This window comes from Maniola hyperantus, chromosome 18, assembly GCF_902806685.2.
Source record: "Maniola hyperantus chromosome 18, iAphHyp1.2, whole genome shotgun sequence".
NCBI lineage: Eukaryota > Metazoa > Arthropoda > Insecta > Lepidoptera > Nymphalidae > Maniola > Maniola hyperantus.
Window position 1 is genome coordinate 8,024,548 of NC_048553.1, and position 22,874 is coordinate 8,047,421.

The 22,874-nt window shown below is 36.8% G+C and overlaps 1 protein-coding gene across 2 annotated transcripts in view; it reads right to left on the reverse strand.

Annotated features, from left to right (window-relative positions):
• The window catches only part of LOC117990448 (agrin-like), a 58,598-nt gene extending 46,716 nt beyond the window's left edge, over nucleotides 1–11,882 (reverse strand). For both annotated transcript variants that reach the window (XM_034977891.2, XM_034977890.2), the window contains exon 1: nucleotides 11,700–11,882. The gene's annotated coding sequence lies outside the window, so the exon portion shown is untranslated. The remainder of the gene's footprint in view (nucleotides 1–11,699) is intronic.
• Between the last annotated feature and the right edge of the window lie 10,992 nt (nucleotides 11,883–22,874).

The following is a 22,874-nucleotide window of genomic DNA, read 5'->3' on the forward strand; positions in this document are numbered from 1 at the left end:
ATTTTTTACGTTTACTATGAGTTTTTAGAAATATATAAAAACAAGCTTATGCTCGTGACTTCGCCTGCGTGGACATCATAAATTTCAAACCTCCATTTAACACACTCAGGGGTGGAATTTCAAAAAATCCTTTCCTAGTGGATACCTTCTCTTTACCTACAAAGAACACACGCACAAAATTTCATGTATCTAGAACCAGCTGTTTAGATGTTTAGGCTGTGCGTTGATGTATCAGTTAGTCAGGACTCTAAATTTTATATATATGGATACTACGTTAGTCCACGCGTGACATAGGGATGACATTTCTTTGTTTACATATTTACATCATGGCTGACAGCGTTTTCTGCGTTTCAAATAAAAATAAAAATTGTATTTTTTTAAATTGGATTTATATATCCATCCTGCGTTTTTAATAATTGTTATTGATATATTTCGTTGTCTTAAGCAAAATACTATAATAAATAATCATTTATTGGACGAAATTAGATATGAGTCAAGTAGCCTATTACGTTCAGTAACTCAGAAGCTATAAGGCTGTGACAGAACAAGAACAATAATTTCACTCAAGTAGACTCGGAGACCTCGCTTTGCTCGGTTAATTATAACTACTAACACAGATCTGATACGAATAGATAAATCAATATTGCGTGATATAAAAATCGAAATATCCACAAAGACGATGATGTATGGTCGCCCTGTTAATGAACAAACTCGTGGTTTCATTTTGGAATGTCACGCGATAGTTAAGGAATTAATGCCCAAGGAAAATTTATCGCTACCCTAGAAAGCTGATAATAGGATAATTTACTGAGGAAACGGTCTAGGAAAGTAGGTATCTAGTCTTCGAGAGTGTTAAACATTTTAAACATTCTAAACATGGAGCAGGTACCTACTAACTATTATTAAATACCATGGCCATGGTTAGAATCTTGTAATTTTTTTCAAAAAATTTAAATTTTGTCTAACCATGCATAACATTCATTTTCATTAAATACCTAGGCTAACAGCTAGAAGTCGTCGTAAAAGTTTACGATTGTGTTTTGCAGTTTTCTCTTCGATGTTATTTTGTAAATGTCTATGTTACAATAAATTTGCCATCAAATATATAAGGCCATCATCATGATCAACCCATCGCCGGCTCACTACTGAGTACGGGTCTCCTCCCTCTATTACGCTAGCCAAGTCCGGATTGGCATACTTCACACACTTTTGAGAACTCTCAGGCATGCAGGTTTCCTCACGATGATTTCCTTGGCCGTTAAAGCAAGTCATTTAATAACTTAAAACTCACATAACTCCCAAAAGTTAGAGACCGCGAGCGGACCCCCGACCTCCGATGAGGAAGCGGACGTCCTAACCATTACCTGGCTTTGATGGTTTAATAATGAAATAAAAATAAATAAACAACCGCAGCTTTTTTACATAAAACTAAGGACAGATAGGTAGGTAGGTACTCAATAATAATTGCTTAGTACTTATAGGTATTTGCGGTTTATTTGAGCCTAAAAGGAAAGCTATTGTTAGCACGATGTCGGAATTTCCGAAGTTTAATAATTAATTAATTAAACTTTGTACAGTGCGTGCCGACCCTCCAAAATGTTTTCGATAATTAAGCTCTTGCCGAAACGTTGCGCTAAATTAACGATATCGATATACCTACCTATACCTAAGAGAATTTCAGTTGAACGAAATATGCTTTATACGTAACCATTTTCTAAAATACCCGGTATACCGGTGTTATACTTAAATAATACCATAATGCAACAGAAAATACGGTATGGGCTATAAATTGAATCATCATTATTATTATTATGTTAATATTTCTACTTTTTATCTCTGTCTAAGCTATATCGAATGAGTCAGTTGTCTTATCATCATCATCATCATTATACAGACGTCCACGGCTGATTTCTCTTGAAGTAGGAACTTTCGGGAAGAGCAGGGCTTGGGCCGGTGTACCCTGGTAACATGGTTAACAATTATTTCTCTTCATGGGATATTGTTACCCATGGTTAATTAACCTGGCAGGGAGGGGATGTTGTCCTCGCGTCCCTCTGAGTGTCCCGAGCAGAGGGCGCGAATCCTTTCCGAGCGAGTGAGATGAAAAAAAAATTGTGACACTTCCCCTAGGGACACCGTATACGCGGCACTGACGCGACGTGTGTAGCTACTCTGGTTATTGGTTATAGAAAATTGGTCCTAACTCTCTTCTTTTCAACATTGGCAGCTATTCATGGCTCTTGCTGACCCTCACCTTGTCACCTTCACCGTTGTCGATCTATTGTGATCGCTATCATCTAAAGCTCCCGTCCAATACTAATTGCCGAACCGAATAGGAATAGCAGCAGCTAATATGGTCTGTGGGTACTTCTAAACGTCTGTGTTCTATAGGTAGGTACGATTTGACCTTTCAAGTTTCAACACGCACGACTTAGGCCTTACATCACGCGACATCGGGTCGGGTCACACGTTATAAGTAAAGTGTGTTGCAACCTTAATGCTTTCTAAACTTAAGTTCCATTCAATACAATTAGATCCGGTTAAGAGGCGCTAAATAGGTATCTACAAAATCTACAATTTTCACCTATATAACTTCAACTGTTTTACGATCCATTACCACTGATATTTATGATAATTGGTGACACTGTCATCGACGCCAGTGTGTGAAGAAACGCCGGGCGTGAGAAGTAGTTAATAAATAAAAGAGATATTTGTTCCGCCTTTCGTGCATTGTTTGTGTTAACTCAAGCGTTCTTCGCGTATCAAATCTTAAAGATAGAGTTCCGGGGGCATTGTTTAGATTTTGGAAGGTTCTTTTACATTTTCTTACTTACTCAAATACCTATACCTAACTACTACTGCTTGGGGTTGTCCGTAGTAGTAGTTCGACATTTTGCACGATAAATCAAAAACTATTATGCATAAAAATAAATAAAAATCTGTTTTAGAATTTACAGGTAAAAGCCATTTCATATGAACATCATTTCAAAGTAAGATTAATATAGCCCACTTACTTTGAAAGTTGAAAATACTAATTATTTGTTCATAAATACATTTTAATTTTTTTTGTGGTGTACCTAACCACAAATTCACGGTTTCCAGATTTTTCCCAGTGCTAAAAGACGTAGGTACCTGCAAAATTTCATGATTCTAGGTCAACGGGAAGTACCCTACAGGTTTCTTGACAGACACGACAGACAGACAGACAGCGCAGTGATCGTGTAAGGGTTCCTTTTTCCTATTGAGGTACGGAACCCTAAAAAATCCCAAAAAAACAACATAATTTTTAACATTAGTTTAAATCTATCGGCACTTCGTGCACTATTAACAAATTATTCACTTCAAAAAAGGAACGAAATGTGTGTAGGTACTAGGTACAGCTGATGTATAACGCGTAAAATTTAACTCCTCACGCGCCGTTTTAACTTTATGTGTCAAATTTCATGTCAAAAGTACGATTTTAGTCTTTATTTTAAAGGCGAACCATACTTTTGACATGACAGACCCATAGAGTTTGTGCGGGAGCGGTGTGCAGGCTCGACCGTACCAAAAGGAGATCTCCCACCGAGCGGTTGGTTGTGCTCGGTAGCCCCAGCGCCCAGCTGGGCCGACGCACGACGGTTGTGTCTTGAAACTTCTATAAATAGACTATAGTCTAGATTGCAGAAAACTCCGTTAGTGCGAGTACAGCCGTCGGCGGTACATTTGTTCGGGACTACGTCATAAAATGTTATCGATTGAATAGCGCCATCTATGGTTGCCATAGATGCAAGCATCTATGGCAACCGCCACAAGTTAAAATGGCACGTGAGGAGTCATTTTGTACGGACTATACTTACATTACTAAGCAGTAAGAACTATAGATCAATAAGCATAGTCAAACCTGATGAAGAACACTCATTTAGTGATAATTAAAAACAAAATTAGCTAGCACGAAGATTAATCTGCAAACTGTGCCTATACCTACTTACGGCTCGAATAATTCAATTTGCAGATGGGGCAAAATAAATTATCCGACCCGACGTTGTATTTGAGAAGGGCATTAGAATACGTAATACTTAATTACTTAACTCAAAGACCCGTTTTAATTTCATAAAAGCCAACGCAGACAACCGATTTGTCTACACTTTTTATCCAACAACGGCCGACTTTCTAAAGTCGGTAGATACTTATTTAACTATGTATATATGTATTTCGCTGGTCTGTGGTAAAATCTCGCTTTTACACCAACTGTCACACCGTCCATTGTCTGCTTAGCCTGTTTACTTGTTGGTTGTTGTTGTGTTCAAGGTTGTGTTGTATCCTTCTTGTCATAAAAATCGGTCCGAATCGGCCAGAATCGTTCTAGGCATACTTCTTTATTAGTAGGGCCGTTTATTTACAAACAAGTTTTTTTTGTGTCCTAGGGATCCTAAGGTCCTAATGACCTAAGTTTAGGGACATTACATAAATACAGGTAATTTTTAAATAGGTACTTATAAAAAACCCGGCCATGTGCGAGTCGGACTCGCGCACGCAGGGTTCCGTACCTACCATTCTCTATAATAACGAGCAAAAAAATCACGATTGTTGTAGGTACATGGCAGCCCCCTTAAATATTTATTTTATTCTGTTTTTTAGTTTCTGTTGTTATAGCGGCAACATAATTAATAGATATCATTGTGAAAATTTCGAATGTCTAACTATCACGGTTCATGAGATACAGCCTGGTGACAAACGGGCAGACAGACGGACGGTCAGCGGAGTCTTAGTAATAGGGTCCTTTGGGTACGAAACCCTAAAAATTACGGAACCGGCAAGTTTCGAAGGCCACGGAGTACCTCCGTTGAGTACTCAGTAGAAAAATATGAAACTGAAGGATAGGAGCCGCTCGGGGCGCAGTGCCCAGACAGACGCAAATTATGCCGGTTCGTATTTTTTTAATTATCAAAATATCAGAATTCTGTTCTACTTTGCGGATTTTTCGGATCGACCAGTTATTATTATTATCATCAACCGTGTGTGAAAGGCATAAATCGCGCGACGTCCGTCGTTTCATTACACTCCGAGTCTTGACTATAGATATCCATTTATCAATGTGATATTTTCAGGATTAATGGGTACCTATATCGTAAGATTGCTATTGGATTTCCTCTGTTATACCTTGAAGAATAAAGTTCATTTGATGAAGGTATCGAGATTTCACGGAAGGTTGTATTCCTGAACCATTCAGTGATTAAGCCGGCTTTTCATGACAAATCCTGTGTGGATTAGAAATGTATGCCATTTGCTTAGGTCGTAACAAATAGCAAGGACCTATTGTAGCAGGTAGAGACCTCTTATCACAGATTAGAAACAGTACCCTTGCTTTTCCTAAGTAATCTACCTATTTCAGCCAAACATTTTACGTAGTAGGTAGTTAGACTTCCTGAACATGAAAAGTTGAATAATGATTTATTGTGAGTTGTGGAACTAATAACTAACTACCTAAATATTCAACTTGAGACGATGTCAATTTCGAACAAAAAGTGAATATAGTGAGAGAAAAAATTCACACTACATAATTACTTACCTCATTAATTATTATTTTATTAATTAATTACTTTATGTTTAACCGATTTTGATGAAACTTGGTAGGTATAGAGTTAGCTTACATCCCGGGGACGGACATATGCTATTTTTTATCCCGGAAAATCAAAGAGTTCCTACGGGATTCTTAAAGGCCCATCCGGTTAACCGATTTATATAAAATTTGGTATAGACTAGAGGTAGCTTGCGTCCTGAAATTGACATAGGCAACTTTTTATCCCGGAAGATCAAAGAGTTCGTACGGGATTTTAAAGAAAATATCCACGCGGACGAAGTTGCGGGCGTCATCATCCTTTGATGAAATTCTTTGGTTTTATGTCGCTTGTATCCAGTATATTATTTTTTGTTGTATTTCCATCGAAAAAGGTCAAATTATTGATATTACAGCACGTTGAGACTCGAGACCTCAACGTCAATATAGGTTCTCTGAGCTACTTATTATGTACCGTACCTACCCGGGCTACCCTGCTTGTTCCTATAGCTGGTCCAGCTTTGATAATCAATGAGCTTTGTCAGTTACTCTGGTTCTTCTGAGTCTACTTGAGTGAAATTGCACTTGTCTGGAGTTTCATAATAATATCTTTGTACCTACTTAATCTATCTAAACACTTAACGGTCAGCATATTAGTCTGGCCATTCAGCGAGGTAACGCTGCCAGCGTTCTGGGCACCCTCGTTCGGTTCGGTGATTTAGATGATATTTTCGATCTGTAATTTTTATTGTTTAAATTCATATTAAAAATTAAAGAAATGAAAAAGTGCAATAAAAAAAAAACTTAACTATCTAAAAACTTTATCTAAATACTTAAGTACCTACTAACTGAAATAAACTTTTTACCGTTGCCTTTCAAACTACGGTAAACTGGTTGAAAATTGCTTTGCAAAAACTTTATTCAACTATTAAAGTACCTACCTATTGTAAACATGAAACGGATTTATTTTAAGTTTATTGAAAACCATAAAAAAAATTACCTGGGCAGAAAATATTTTTGCGTGCCTTATACATTTTATTTTCGTTTTTGCTTCTATTCTGATGCAGCTATTCGGAAGTAATCTAAAAAATCTCTTGCTTTGGTGCTCTTTCACATTGAAATTTCCAGTGCTCCAATTAAGTTTCTACAGTAAATTACTAACTGCTAAAGTACGTAGAAGAAAGTTTTTTCATTAGTAGCTATTTATTCCTTTTTAAGAAAAAAAATCAGTTAAGTGCGAGTTGGACTCGTAGACGAAGAGATCCGTACCGTTGGACAACAAATAACACTTTCATTTTTTGACGGACGTACAGCGGAGGCTTAATTAATAGGGTCCCGTTGGCACCCTTCAGGTACGGATCCTTAAAAAGGATAGTACAAGGGTATAGTGTACGAAATAAGTACTAGAATATGTAAAGAATAAAGCAAAATGAAATATAGGTACTGACTGAAACTGTCACTTGGAATTATTGCTAAATGCTAACGAAAATTTACTGCCAGAGTCATACGAACGCGCCGCGCCGCGCCGTGCAGGTCTGAGAGCAAGCTGCTCTAGATTTCTGTACATTTGTTTGACACGTCTCACCGATAAAACTTATCTAAATGTATTTTTACCTTCAGTGGCATATAAATTATAATTGAGTACGATTGAACTGTCACTGTGAATAAGTATAAATCAAAACAACAATACATATACCTACGGAGGCAACTCTCCGTACAACCGCACAGCCCCCGCGCTAACCCAATGCGGGCGAGCGCGCGTGACGTGCGGGTGTGCGGGGCGTCCCCCCGCCTCTTATTCCGATTGTCATCTCGACCTGTCGCTGACTATAGTTTGTGTCGCAAGGCGTAGGTATTGTATCACACATTGAAGCGTATGAATTTATCTTCACTTTTTAAAATAGAATTTGTAGAGCTTTACCTATCTGGAGTTTTATAATATCTTTGGAATTAAATTGGAGCTAATAGATTAATAATTATAATAATAGGTATTTCGTGACGTAAGTAATCAAAATCAGTTCAAAATCTGCAGTACAATGTCATGCTTATTAACATTTGGCGAACTTTTGCTATCCGTAGATTACTATCTATGAGGAATGTTATCAAAAATATTCAGTATTTTTAAAGAAAATTCTCATCTAAAAGTTGATTGTACCTAAGAGTACCCTTGACTTAAGTCACAAGTAAAGCTATTTTTGATCGTACCTATCTATTCAGCATTCAGGCACTAAGTTGGGAAAATAAAAACTTGAGCTTCTTTTCTAAACGCTATGGCTGCTAGAGCGCCTACAAAGGAGATCGCCCGTGAACAGGCCCTCTTTTGTGGCATCGTGTCAAAACTTAATTTTTTTTTTTTAAATGTGTTATTTTTTTACGATTATGTTTTATAACGACTTTTTTTCACTCTATTATTGAAAATATCCACAATTACAGTTAGAATCGTAGACATGCATTTATTTTGAAGAAGTATTAATTAAATATTATAACCTCAATATCAGCAATATAAAAAATAAGATTTCTTTATAACCAGGGTGAATAAATAGAAATCGTTTGCAGAATATAAAGAGTTAATTATTTGTCTACAAAATAAAATTAAAACCATGGTGACATAACAATTATATTAGGGGGGGCCCAAAGCTCCTATGAAAATGGGCAATCTCCTTTGATGATCATAGCGAACATGTACCCAGCCTTAGGTTTTCCTCGTCTTTCATCTTACCCAGAACCAGAAACTTAACGCTCCAAAGTTAAAAAAAATAGAGCTAACGAGCAAACAAGCAGGCGGGTCACCTGATGTTAAGTGATTACAGTCGCCCATGACAATTTGCAGCACCACAGGAACTGTCGATGCGTTGCCAGCCTTTCAGGAATTTGTTGGTCCGCCCCTTGAATAACCCCATGTTGTAATCTAGTGGGAACTAGTGGAAAGTGTTTTTTTTAGGATTCCGTACCAAAATGGTAAATATGGAACACTTATGGAGGTTATCTCCGAAGTTCATAAATCAAAAAGTCTGAAATAATTATGGTCTACCTAAGACATTATCGTATTATTCTTAGCATAAAATTTATTGTAGGTAGGGTCATTGTCGTCGAAATCGTGGTAGGAGACAAACAAAAGTTGAGGAGAAATAAATATTTTATGTTCACCTCAAGCATTTATCATTTGTTTGAAAAAATCTTTATTGAAAAATATAATATGGCTTTGTTCCACATTTCATGCAAATTCAATTAGATAAATCGGATTTCTGAAAAATATTGAACTTAGCGCTCCCAACTTAAGTAGTACTTAATTCATTTTTCCGTTCAATGATTTCCCTGAGCGACCACTTTTCACTGGAATTGCAATCGACCTAAATATGAATGTAGGCTATAACCACATATAACCGCTAAACGGCCATAATATGTAGTTCACAAAATTAGATGTCAGATTTAGTAGCTGGGATGTGCCTAATAGTTCTTACAAGTCTCATCTATAGGTACTCGAATAGTCATTTACGTATAAATAATAAGTAGGTAACCATTAATTAATAGAAGAGAAGTTATTATTATTATTGTCTATTTTCTACGGCATAGTAAATGTGGTATGGTACCTAATATGCATTTTTTATGGTCAAAACGAAAAAAGAATCATCAAAATCGGTTCATAAAAATGACGGAGTAATCGCGTAACAAACATACAAAAAAAAATAAAAAAAGACATACAGTCGAATTGAGAACCTCCTCCTTTTTTTGAAGTCGGTTAAAAAGTAGTAGGTATTAAATAGACTAAAGTTTTAACTATTGCACGTTAGTGTTCAAAAAATCAAAACGACAGACATTCTTATTTGAATCGAATAATTACTAATTTATAGAAGACAAGCAATGATTTTCATTTTTAATTTTTATAACAAGCTTTAACTTTGTTTTATTTTTTGGCTTTCTATTGAAACTGAACTGGTTTTTGATGTAGGTCAACGTTGATATCACTTGCAGACCTGAAACAAAGATAATATATACAAGTTACTTGTTTAATATATTATCTTTGCCTGAAATAAAGGTAAAACCTGAATAGGTAAATTATCTTATTCTTTTAGGTGGATAAGGTATCCAGATGGAATCCTTTTAATGACATCATAATATTATAAACTAAGTATTGTTTTAAATGCGGTTTAATTATTAGGGTCCGTACCTCAAAAGGAAAAACGGAACCCTTATAGGATCACTTTGTTGTCTGTCTGTCTGTCAAGAAACCTACAGGGTACTTCCCGTTGACCTAGAATCACGAAATTTAGCAGGTAGGTAGGTCTTGTAGTAGACCAGGGCAAAAATCTGAAAACCGTGAATTTGTGGTTACATCACACAAAAATAAATAAATTGTGGTCATGAAATAATCATTAGTGTTTTCAATTTTCAAAGTAAGATAACTATATCAAGTGGGGTGTCATATGAAAGGGCTTCACTTGTGGATTCTAAAACAGATTTTTATTTATTTTTATGCATCATAGTTTTTGATTTATCGTGCAAAATGTCGAAATAATAGACTGTAGTACGGAATCTTCGGTGCACGATTCTGACTCGCACTTGGCCGGTTTTTTATTTATTTATTAGAACAACGATACTAGGTATAAAGTCCATTTCTGTTTCGTGAGCTATTGATTCGGAAAATAATAATTATAATAATCTAACAGCGCGTGAAACACCGCGCCGTGAAATCTGGCCTCGTCTTTTAATTAACTTTTCATCAAAATTTCACAACAACCCTAAATAGATTTTATGTTGATCCTCTGGAATAATAGGATATCTTCACGAAATTTATAGCTACCTATTCGTTTTGTCAATCTACTGAAAGAGTATAAAACGAGATCCAAATTTATTTGGTAAAGTTGCTTTATTTGTGAATTCGAGTACCCAGGTATTAACCCGTTTGGCACTTTTGCAATCGTAATACATGTTAGGTAAGTCGTTAAAGCCCCAAACATTGCTTTGGTTCCTCGGTACTGAAAAGTATAGGATTGTTTTGAAAAATATTTATGTGAAAAAACACCAGGAATAAACGCCTCCAGTTACACCAGAATCAGTTGAATATCCTACCTATTGCAAGGTGAGATAATTGGTAATATGCACAAAGGTGTTCTTTCTCGTGAGAGGATGGGTCATCACATGACTCTCTTGGCTCCACCTCCCCTTTGCATTTCATTTAGTTCCTTGTTTTTTTTTTTGTAGTTTTTAAAAAAAGAATATTAGCCATGCTAATCATGAATAATATTCCCGTTTCCCCTCCAACTAAGCGTAAGCTTGTGCTAGGAGTAGGTACGACAATAATGCAACGGGTGGGGTTTGAACTGCCGACCTTTCGGATTTCAGTCCGCGCCTTAACCGTTGAGCTATTAAGTCTCTTAATTAATTTCCATGTGAAATGAACTTTTCTTAAATAATAGTTACTCGTACCTGAAAACATTATTACCTAGGTACTTAAAGTTAGGTATTTCTTGACCTTCACAGTCGGCACGCTAAATGCTAATTAGTAAGAAAAGCAAGGTTAATAGCTTGTTAATAGGTATTTTACAATATTCAATCACGCATTGGCTTTTTTTTCTTGTTTTGATATTTCACACTTTCTGTATAGACACTAGACAGCTACTTACTACTTTCTAAGTCTAAAAAAGTTAATAAACAATAGAGACCTACCTACCTACTATTCTCTTAAGTAAACTCCATGCTTATAATAAATTTGATAGAGCTTTCGATTTGTGGAAATGTCTTTAAGAAAATGTCCGTTCATGTTTTATTCATATTTTATTTATACATAGTACGTACTTAATTAGCATATCAACGATCTATTACTACCTAACATGATAGATAATTTATTTAATAATATGAAGATCCTGTAGGTAGATGTACCTACCTATTATGCGTATCAAATTAATTTAAACAATGAAATCTGTCCCATAATGTATGAAATATTTCAAAGTAAAGCTAAAAATCATACCGCACATTGTTAAGTCTGCAGGCGTGACCACGCGATTAAAGCAACGGCAACGTGCCGGACTTTCACATTTTCGCCCCACAGGCGAAATCACAGCGCACCGTATATAAAGTAGAAAAAACAACGAAACATCCCAACACTAAATCCAAAATAAACTCCCACGGATAAAATAAAATATGTAAAAATAGAACACACCTCCGCAAAAATACGTTCGGCTCCAGATTTACTCCTACAAATCCTGTATAGCACAACACTGCCACTCTTGTCACTCGCGAATTTTCGCGCGTATCAAAACTTCGATCAACACGTACTTCACGCTTCACAGTCTAGAGAAGACTGGTTAGTGAAGCCAAGTTGGCGTTCGGTTCAGAACAAGGCCATGCAAAACGTTGCTCCCATTTCCCCCCAATGGAAAGTCGTATCCGTGATAGTACAGGTGTGGGAGAAAGCACCCAAAAAACTGATATCTGACTCATTCGGATGATTCTGTGCTTGACTTTGGTCATGGAAAGTGACCGGACCGGTTTTTGGCGCCGGATTTCGTCGAAACTGAAAGGTTATAAACAATCGAAGCTCCTTTGGAGTCGAAGCTAATGTCATTTATAACATACTCGCGACCTGCCCCGGCTTCGCACGGGTAGCAATTATTACAATACATTACAATTTTAGTAGATATCTCTAATTTATAAAAATATATATAGCCTATGTCACACAGGAATAATGTAGCTTTCTATTGGTGAAAATTTTTCAAAATCGGTGCACTAGTTCCAGAGATTACCCCCTACAAACAAACTTATAAACTTAACCTCTTACCTAACTTTATAATATTAATATAGATAGTAAGTATAAACAAGCTGATACCCAAGACTTCGTTTGTCACATGGAATAGGCTACTTGACTCATATCTAATTTCGTCCAATAAATGATTATTTATTATATTATTTTGCTTAAGACAACGAAATATACTTATCAATAACAATTATTAAAAACGCAGGATGGATATATAAATCCAATTAAAAAAAAAAACAGTTTTTATTTTTATTTGAAACGCAGAAAACGCTGTCAGCCATGATGTGACGTCATTAAATATGTAAACAAAGAAATGTCATCTCTATGTCACGCGGGGACTAACGTAGTATCCATATATATAAAATTTAAAGTCCTGACTAACTTATATCAACGCACAGCCTAAACATCTAAACAGCTGGTCCTAGATACATGAAATTTGGTAGGTGTGTTCTTTGTAGGTAAAGAGAAGATATCCACTAGGAAAGGATTTTTTGAAATTCTACCCCTGAGTGGGTTAATGGGGGTTTGAAATTTATGAAGTCCACGCGGGCGAAGTCACGAGCATAAACTAGTTTTTATATATTTCTAAAAACTCATAGTAAACGTAAAAAAATATCGTTTTCTCTTTATAAATTGAATAAGTTATTAAGTAAGACTTACAACAAAGTGATCTTTGCAAAAATAAATTTGGGTTGTAGTCGTTAGTGATATAGGATCCCTTTAAGCAAGTCTTCGCGTGTTACGTATATTTATTTCACTGGGCACTCTAATCCACAACTTTCCTGTGGTCTTTATCGATGCGTTTTTACATTCTCGGATGATACAATAACGATAATTACTATATTTTTCATGTAAACTAGTATAGAAGTCATGTTTATTAAACTTTGGGAGATTATGCTGTTGTTTACAAATGCATGACGTCAGAGCACAGATAATCTATCGGCCAAACATGGCCGACAGTGTTTTCACCTGTCTAAGAAAAATATATTTTTAAATTAAAGTTTTACGGTTTTTAGGGCGCAAAAAAATATAGTGTTAATTTTTTTGATCTAATAGGACAAATATTAACCATTTAAGACCAACTTAAAAAAAGTGTCAACTAGCCTATTCCTTTTGTATATCAGCGATAAATGTTCGTTACCCGAAAGGATGTAAGTTGCTGTATCTGTACCAATTTTCGTCAAGATTGGTACAGCTGTCAACAGTTGTACCGATTTCACAGCTCAAGCCGTGAAAAAGTAACAAACAGACAGACTTACTTACTTTCCCATGTTATAAGTGCGCGACTACATCCGTATGGATTTCGGTTTAAAAAAAAAATTTGAACTGTTTCATTTTCCGAGATAAAGAGTTCATTTCGTTGAAAATGAATATACCGTGAATAGTAACAGACAAACAGACACAATTCGCATAATTACAATATTAGCACGGTATATGGATATGGATAGGTTAAGGTATAGTACGCGACAAATCGAGATGGCAATCGGGGAGGGAATGCCTCGCACACTCGTACAGCGCCCGCGATAACCCAGTGCGGACGAGCGCGGGAGACGTGCGGGTGTGCGGGGTGTCCCCACGCCTCATACCCCGATTGCCACCTCAACCTGTCGCGAACTATGAAAGTTGCACTCCAAACACAAATAAATAATTAAGTCTTGCAAATATTTTTTTTAGTCCTAAAAGGATTTACGGGACACTTAAAGTGCTTCTAAGATTTCCATCTTGAGAATTGAGAAGACTAATGAAAACATCGCATCGTTCGTCAAGCATTTTTGTTACGTGTTATATTACTTAAACAAAAATTTACATTTTCAAGAGATATTGACAAAGCTCTTTGCAGCCATGATGTCAATTTATTTAGTCCACCTACGCGTTCATTCAATCAGCACGTTCTATTGCTTTGATCGATGGTTGTATGCGAGTAGGTACCTACACCTACACAATAAATGTGGATAAACGTTTTAGATAATTAAATAAATAACTAAACAGAACAAATTACTTATCTAGCTTCTGGTAAAAAAAGATATAAGATGACATTAGGTAATACTTATTTGATAATTTTTAAGTTTCACAGATAAGTAGGTAACCTACGTAAAATGAAAATAGACTTACGAAATCTTACAGTAGGTACCATAACTACATCCTTAATCTAATATTTTATCACATTTTCACCTCGATCATTGATTTTCAAAATCCTTCGAAGTTAAAAATAACTTTAATACAACGTTACAATCCCGATTAATCCCTTTCTCGGGAACATATCACGAAAGTTTCCTCACATTTTCTGTAGGATTAAGATTTAGGCTGTGTTCACACCAGACTCACAGTTTGCGACTTAACGCCTAATCTATTTTATTTTAATCTGACATTTTGTAAAGGGCTTTTACAGATAATCTATATGCCAGCCCCATCGTTTTGTTAAGTGTTTTTAATTTAGTTTGTTCTAAATTAAAATCAAAATACATAATTAAACCTAAAACTATATCAATTTGAGTTCAATTATAGAGCTTTCACACTATGCGTTTAATTCCCATCAGATATAAAAAAACTCTGACCTTTTACCTACCTGCGCAGTGTATGATCTATAGTATTGATTTATTTGGTGGTACAAAGTCAGGTATATCGGCAGGGCTGTCAGTGTCGACTGTCGCTACGCCACGTATTGCCTCAACCATCAGTCAATCTTGCGTCTTCAATGAAGTCAATTTTTCAAGGCCTCGAAAAATGGATTGGATGAAGTACGCGGCAGAAAGTAATGTACATCGACATTTTAGAAGGAGATAGCAGATTTGTAGAGCGTTGTCCCTGTCACTGAAGCGTACTTTAACTTTGTTCAGGCTTTAGTTATAATTAAAATGAGACAAGAATTATTTTATGTCTGTGACAAATCTGGCTCGTTTTAACTCTTTGTAACATCTGAGCAAAGTTAATATAAATTGTAAGTAGGTAAGGTACCTACACTCTATTGTTAAAAACGCCACTCCCCTTATGGTCCTCGTCTTGTTCAAAGATCACTAAGCTCTCGGTTGGGATGGATACTCCATTCTACGTCTCAGTAAGTAATTGACATGGTTTCCAGATCATCAATGAAACGCCGGTGATTTACAAACACACATGTTACTTTCTTGCTCTTAATTCTACTCACAGGTTAGGTACTTGGTTGGTTCTTAAGTTGCCTGGAAGAGATCACTTTAGTCGCCCTTTTGTTTTTTCAAGCGTATCCTGTATTCTTACTCTCTATTATTTTGTTAACAATAAAGTTGTTTAAATTAAATTAAAAATTGATTAGTAATTACATAGTTACTAAGTACAGTCTTTATGCGTTTAGAACCACTTCTAGAACACAGTAAATTCAGCCCTCGCATTTTTCTCTATCCCTCCATGATCTCACCCGTCAGTCGCAAGTGTCAACTGTCAAAGTCATGCCGCCAGTTGACAGCATAGAGATAGGTTGGTGATGTCTAGGTCTAACAAAGGATAGAAAGAAAAGTCTCTCATGAAAAGAATTCAAGAACCAAAGTACACCGATGTTTTCTCCACTGAATTGACATTGGCGGAATTATTGCGGACAACAAAACCGCAGTACATAGAGCCATAGACAAGAAAAGAAGAAGAAGAAGAGATAGGTTGACAGCTTTTGAAGACCCGTTCCTTTTACTTTCCCTTTAAAAGACAAGATAATTTTACTATAGATCTCAGAGTCAGCCGGCAGACTACAGAAAGTCGCCGCTTCTGTGAGGCTGGATGGAGCCTTAGTGATAGATCGCATCTTGTGTTATTTTTCAAAGAGTATACAAAAGGATTTCTTGCCATTATTCTTTTGATCCTCTCTTTTATTCTTGATTATTTCTAGGTAATTGGCAACGGCTTTACCTATGCTATGTACAATAAACATTTTCGGATGTCATGTTACTTACAATATCAATACCAATCATATTTTTATCGATCAATAATTCCTAATTGAGTCATTGCATATAACTTATGTTTTACGTTCCTTGCGACACTGTTAAGATAGACTCTGAAATTAGGTACATAATATTTAATAACGTATCTTTTGTCCTGCTATCATGGAATGGAATCTACGCAATATGCAATAATAATTTTAATATCCACCTTCACGTCAAAATTGAATAGATAACTTCTAGGCAAGCGCATTAATTCATCTTAGGGTGCAACATCACTGGTTATGAAAACTAAATTATATTTATTAAAGGTAATGTTATAAAGTCTATCTCTAGTCTATAAAACATACAGAAAAACTTATCACTAAAAAATTTATATTTACAAAAAATATACGCCGTTCAAATGGTCATTTATGGGCATTGTGCCCAAAACACTGGCGCTATTACCTCGCTTGCAACAACACTTGCAAGCATGTCTGATTGCAGCCAAGCTACAATCTATAAATAAAAAAAATCGTATCATCAAGCTATTCCCGACTAGGTACTTAACTTTTATTAGACTAGCTTATGCTCGCGACTTCATCCGCATGGACTACATAAATTTCAAACAAAATATTATTTCTTAGTGGATACCTATTAACATTAACAAAGAACACAACCTCCAAATTTCATGTCTCTAGGACCAGCGGTTCAGGCTGTGCGTTAATATATTAATCAGTCAGTCAGTCCGTCAGTCAGGACTTTCAATCTAAATATATAAAAGGGAAACGTTACTGACTGACTGACTGATCTATCAACGCACGGCTCAAACTACTGGACGGATCGGGCTGAAATTTGGCATGCAGATAGTATTAATACGTAGGCATCGGTAAGAAAGGATTTTTGAAAATTCAACCCCTAAGGGGGTGAAATAGGGGTTGAAATTTGTGTAGTCCACGCGGATGAAGTCGCGAAGAAAAGGTAGTTTTATATATAAGGATTTTGTGGTTCCAGTTTGGAATACTGTATTTGAATAGACATGTTATTAATTTCTCTGCTATTGAATGCATCTGCATTGGTATTTTCGTGCGCGAATTTATAATGAATACAAATTACACCCGCACTATGACAATATTGTAAATAATTTCGTCCTTGTCCTGGATCTCTTACATAATTATCTATAATACCTAATTAGGTACTTACTCGTAAATACTTAAATACAACATCTATTTTATTAACTTTCATAATATTTTGGTAAGTTTATTAAGTTTATTAAAAACATTTTAGAACACTACACATGTACAATAATACGATTATACTTATGCAAGATATCTACTACTTAGGTACCCTTTTCTGAGGATTGAGTCTCAGCTATCAACAAAAACAAGCTAAACGGTATATCAAAATTACAAGCACAAATAATTATACAATAATACCTATCCTTTAAAATCACTCCATCATCAAATATCCTCAATTACGTTGCCGTAGGTAGGTACTTCTCAATTCCCGTTTGGCACGATCATTTCTTCCGCTCAAAATGTCGGATCAATTTCCCTCTTTATTTTGCCCTTTGATAGGGCTTTCCAAAGGCCGGAAAATCTCAATTTCCCGAATGCTTGTGTCGACCAGTCTTCTGACCAACCATGGACGATTCTGAGCTGCTTAGTGACCGCAATCTCTAAAATTTTACAAATTCACTGCCAGCTTTAAAAAAAAATTCTACTTCATATTCGTGGCAGAAATACACTATAATAGTACGCGACAGGTCGAGATGGCAATCGGGGAATGAGGCGGGGGGACGCCCCGCACACCTGCACCGGGTTAGCGTGGGGGCTGTGCGGGTGTGCGGGGCGTTCCCTCCCCAATTGCTATTTGGAGTACTGGAGTACAACGACCCGATAATATGTAATTCAACCATGGGAAAACTGTAAATGTCGGCCAAACATTATTAGAAATCCGATTGCGGTTGAAGTAGACACTGTATTATGCCTCAACTAACCCGGATCATGGTCGGCACAGTGTGCATCGCTATTAATGATTTAGGTATTCAATAGCAATTTTTGTAAATAACCAACACACGCGATTCAAACGCGACGCGTTGCGAGCTGAGTCCCTGTGAAAAAGGACTCCGGATGAGTTCAAAACTAGTCGGGCTTACGTCGACTAAATGCGTGAGTATAGTCAGAATAATCTATTTATAATGGAAATCACTCACGATAGTTTCAAAAGTTAAAGTTACGAGTACTTATGAGTTCGAGAGTTACTCGGTTAGGTTTTTTTTTATAAAAAATCGGGCAAGTGCGAGTCAGACTCGCGCACCGAGGGTTTAATTTAATTTAATATGAATCCTACACGTCCTACAGTTGTATTTTTTGACATTTTGCACGAAAAATCAAAAACTATTATGCACAAAAATAAATGAACACGTGACAACGAAGTGATCCTATAAGGGTTCCTTTTTTCCTTTCGAGGTAAGGAACCCTAAAAATAGCGAGCAAACAAGCAGGCGGGTCACTTGATGTTAAGTGATTACCGCCGCCCATGAACATTTGCAGTGCAGCACCAGAGGAACTGCCTATGCGTTGCCGGTCTTGCAGCAATTTGCTGGTCCGCCCCTGGAATAATCCCCATGTGGGAACACCGCCGATGGGAGTTGGTTCCACAGTTTGCATGTGCGTGGAAAAAAGGATCCGGCACAACGGACTGTCGAAGTGCACCAGACACCCACGGATACCGGTTACCAATTCAGTACAAGGTACCTAGAAGTTATATTCCAAATATGGATAATGGATACTATATAGATGATGTACATACAAACCATGCCCGCGTGGGATGACTTGATACCTACAAGATTTATCTTATTCTTTAGAGGCTCTGTAGGTACTGGCATAAGTCTCCTATTTACATTATAATAATACCTACCTATTATTCTGCACTCTAAACATAAGTAGGTAAGTACTCGTAGTATAAAGTAACGTTATGATGGTTATGAGCTTTAAAACGAATATAAATGCACGAAATCCGCGCTTTGTATTGCACAAAGAATCGTCTCATAACAAAGTTGTTTACGAGGAGGATCATTTTGCTAACGTCGCGCTCTGGATATCATATTATTATTTTGCAGAGACTTTGTTTCAGTTTTATCTCAAGTTAGTTTTTTAAAAAGAGTATAAAAGACAACAAATTGATCCTATAAGGGTTCCGTTTTTCCTTTTGAGGTACGGAACCCTAAAAAACATGGAAAGAGCCGGAAAGAAACTCAGCAAATTCTTTTTTAGGGTTCCGTACCTCAAAAGGAAAAACGGAACCCTTATAGGATCACTTTGTTGTCTGTCTGTCTGTCTGTCTGTCTGTCTGTCCGTCTGTCTGTCAAGAAACCTACAGGGTACTTCCCGTTGACCTAGAATCATGAAATTTGGCAGGTAGGTAGATCTTATAGCTGATATTTGGGAAAAAATCTGAAAACCGTGAATTTAGGGTTAGATCACACAAAAAAAATTAAATTGTGGTCATGAACTAATAATTAGTATTTTCAACTTTCGAAGTGAGTGACTATATCAAGTGGGGTATCATATGAAATGTCTTCACCTGTACATTCTAAAACAGATTTTTATTTATTTTTATGCATCATAGTTTTTGAATTATCGTGCAAAATGTCGAAAAAATACGACTGTAGTACGGAACCCTCATTGCGCGAGCCTGACTCGCACTTGGCCGGGTTTTTAAAGGAAATACTTACTTTATAATGTTTTAAAATCTCAACATTCCACATAATAGGTAGGTAGTAGGTACCTTTTGGAGGGGTGCCTAACTATCGTAGAGTAGATTATTATCAATTATGTAAAGCTTAATAGCTACACCTACGTCCTACACTACCTGTAATTATTGATGTTACGTTACTGAGCTCACAGCATACTCGTATTATAATTAACTCTAATTTACATACGCTTCGTCTGACTTCCTACTCTTTAACTACCAACTAGTGCACGCTATAATAATAATATGGCGATTCAACCCGCCTGGAGGCACCAACGCGCGCTTGTACTGAACACAAAATATTTTATAGTCGTCGCAAAATCTCGCTGCCCGCGGGGCAATACAACTTCTTTAGTTGTGAAGTAAACAACAAAAGCGCCCGCGCTAACCCGGTGCGAGTGAGTGCGGGTGACGTGCGAGTGTGCGGGGCGTCCTCCCGCCTCATACCCCGATTGCCATCTCAATTCTCAAGCTGTCGCGGACTATATTTTACAAGCACATCAACGATTCACCCGTAGACCGCAAATTTGAATTCGCAGAACAATAGTTAATTCTGAATGTTTAAATTGATCAGTTGATCAATTGGCCGACCAAAAGCAGCTGTTTATAGTTGGGCTGTTTCCGATTTATAGAACGATCGTGTCGGTCTACAAGTGGCAACTTTTATCATAATGGATCGTGGATTTCTTTGGTAATTATGTAGCTATAGGAAAAGCGTTCTTTGGTATAGGAAAACGAGCACGTGAAAGGAAAATTGCATAAAAGTATTGGATAATATTGACCCGAGAGCTATCGGGCAGTTCGGAGGAGGTGCTTGGTAAAATTAAGCTGGTCTTTTGCGTGTTGCATTTTACATTGGATAGATGATGCCCGCAACTTCGTCTGTGTGGATTTGTGTTTTTAAAAATCCCAACGGATCTCTTCGATTTTCCGGTATGAAAAATAGCCTTTAAGTATTATGCAGCTTCCATCGTATGTCGTACCTATACGTATATCGCGATACAAACAAAGGCTTACAATACAACCCACAACAATAAAAACCGGTCAAGTGCGAGTCGGACTCGCACACGAATGGTTCCGTACCATCGTACAAGATATACCTACCTAGTAATTTTATGTAGAACACTGCAAGCTAAAATATAAAATCACACATGTGATTTCGAAATTCATTTTTTCGTGAACACATTTTAATTTTTTTTGTGAAGTAACCACAAATTCATGGTTATCGGATTTTTTTCCTTTACTTGTGCTATAAGACCTACCTAACTGCCAAACATGATTCTAGTTCAACGGGAAGTACCTACCCTAGGTTATCTTGACAGACACGACAGACAGACGGACAGACAGACAGACAGACGGACAGACAGACAGACAGACGGACAGACAGACAGACAACAAAGTGATCCTATATGGGTTCCTTTTTTCCTTTTGAGGTACGGAACCCTAAAAACATCTTGTTTGGAATAACCTCCATAGTCACCATCATAGATTTCCATTATACCTATATGAGTCGACACTCACAAAAATAGCAAGTTCTACAACCCCAAATTGCGTGCGGGCAACCCCTAGCTGCCAACTCATCACCTATTTCGGTTGGCACACACGGGTGAAAATATGAATAATACTGGGCAAAAAGTTAACTCACAATTTTTAAAAACCTAAATCCACGTGGAAGAAGTCGCGGGCATCAACTAGTACTTAATATAACACAACATTTATATAACATTTAAGTTTTTATAAATAAGCTCAACTCGTAAACCTGTTTTTAAAGACATATTTAATTAAAAAATTGAAGTGTCCCTTAGAATGCCCATGAAATATTTTTATTTAATTTCATAATTATTTTCATTGAGTAGTACTCGTAAGGTTTAGGATGGGTTTACCTACCTTAGGCGGTAGGTATGTATGGAATGCACTTTTTCGCATTCGTAGTAAAGTATTCGTTCTTGTATTGACGGCAGATAACAATGAGGCGGGCGGACGCCCTGCACACCCGCACGTCACCCACGGTCGCCCGCACCGGGTTAGCACGGGTGGTGTGCGGGGAGTTAAAACCCCCCCCTATTGCCATCTCGACCTGTCGCGGACGATACGCACTGTGTGTCAGGCGCTTCGTATCGCAAACATAGATGACAAAAATTTCAACGATTGATTTTGTCCAGAGTATTTAATAAGTACCTCTATGTGTAGCAGCTGTAATTTCCTTTCACACGTATCATGTTGGGTTGGCACATTTTGTAACGACGTGTTCAAGGGCAAAGAAAGAGATTAGCCATAATAAGAGTGTGAAAGTATTACTCAAGTAATTTATCTTTAGTAAGAGGGTAATGACGCGTTATTTTTGAGCCATTAAGCATCCCTTATTTGCTTAAAACCAATTTTTGTATCCATTGTATTTGTTTGTTTCATAGTTTTAGTTTCGGGGTCTTGAAAAACTATTTAGTAGGTATACCTACATACCTGTAAAGAAAAAGTAAGTTATTTTTTTTCTATCGGAGACAAAGTTAAACCATATTATAGTATTAGGAACAAAAGACGAAACCTATAGATAAGAGTGAAAAATCAAAGAAAACAAACTATGTACTTATACTACTTATTATGAATGAACTAGCTTATGCTCGCGACTTCGTCTGCGTGGACTACACAAATTTCAAAAGTCGGTTGTTATAAATAAAGGCCGCCGCGCTACACCTCTGCAGGTAAGGTATGCCCCGGCCCCAACATTTACTAATAATGAATACTAGCTTATGCTCGCGATTTCTTCCGCGTGGACTACACAAATTTCAAACCCCCATTTCACCCCCATAGGGGTTGAATTTTCAAAAATCCTTTCTTAGCAGATGCCTACGTCATAATCAAAAAGGTATCTGCATGCCAAATTTCAGCCCGATCCGTCCAATAGTTTGAGCTGTGCGTTAATCAGTCAGTCACCTTTTCTTTTTAT